The sequence below is a fragment of the Microtus pennsylvanicus genome, chromosome 7 (genome assembly GCF_037038515.1).
Source record: "Microtus pennsylvanicus isolate mMicPen1 chromosome 7, mMicPen1.hap1, whole genome shotgun sequence".
In the NCBI taxonomy this organism is placed as follows: Eukaryota; Metazoa; Chordata; class Mammalia; order Rodentia; family Cricetidae; genus Microtus; species Microtus pennsylvanicus.
In genome coordinates, this window is record NC_134585.1 from 77,328 (window position 1) to 78,546 (window position 1,219).

Below are 1,219 nucleotides of genomic sequence, written 5' to 3' on the forward strand. Positions count from 1 at the left end.
AATGCATCACAATCTCTGACTTTAAACTTTACTAGAGGCACAGTACTGAATTCAATCCACCTTGGATACGAACTCACTTGCCTACAAACAGCAGACTATTAACAAAAAGGCAAAATTGTGAAATGAAAAAGCATTTTAACCTGCTTACCTCAGAGGCTACTTTAATTTAAGTCTGGCTTTTTTTTTCAGTTGAAGCTGCACTGCACAGCAGGGAGTAGAACACAGGCTCTTGGTCTGTTAGACTGCCTTCCTGAGCTCTAGGGGGCAGATTTTTTACTAGGTGCTGGGGCTCAAGTCACATCCGCATCTAGCAGTCAGGTAGGCCCTGAATTAGCATCTCTATAAGACACCTTCCAAATTACAAAAGAAAGGAAGCACCAAACGTCTGAACTCTTAAGTCATCAACTTCAGTCAAACATTTCTTCTCAGGTAATCCACATTTTAACAAAAGAAGCTAGGAGCAGGCATCCTGGCTTTTGTTCAGGGCAGAGACAGCTTGTCTGCAGAGCTACGTGATCAGCTTGGACAGGACTAATGGCTTTTGTGCCATATCGAAATATGGGGCCACACTGAAAGAACCTGTAAACTTCCTACTACTGGGGCTCATTATTGCCACCCAGAGTCCATCAATAGCTAGGACCACCTAGCTGGGATTCAAGACAATAGCTGTTACCACAAATCCATAATGGTAGTTAGTGTTACCTCTTCAGAGGAAGGTGGGATAAGAACTGGAGGTAGAAATCAACTATACAATTTAGGGAAGAAGAAAAACAACTCTCATGGCTTTTTATTGGCTCCCTATTTGCTCACAATCTACTTCCCACTGGTGTTCTTGATTGTTAGGCTTGCCCAGAATCCCTCAATAGCTAGAATTGCCCAGCTGAGCCTCAAGACAGTAGCAGTTCCCCAACTAGATGAGCAGAAATCAAATGACTAAGCCAGCACAGCCCTTCCCAGCTCTGCCATTCCACCCTAGGGGAACACAGGGTTCTAGTCTGGAATATTGGCATTTTAGTAGAAACTCTTCCAGTCTCTGAGCACTTCCTGTTCTTTTCCAAAATATGGTGTTACTTATATGTGTTCCATTACAGAGTCACTGACCAGTGTAATAAACGCTTTCCATTATAGCTCAGATATTCTGAAGCCAAACCTAGGTCACAGGCAAACAGCAACCCTTGATAAAGCAAAATTCATGATTTTTCTCATTTCTGGAAAGTTT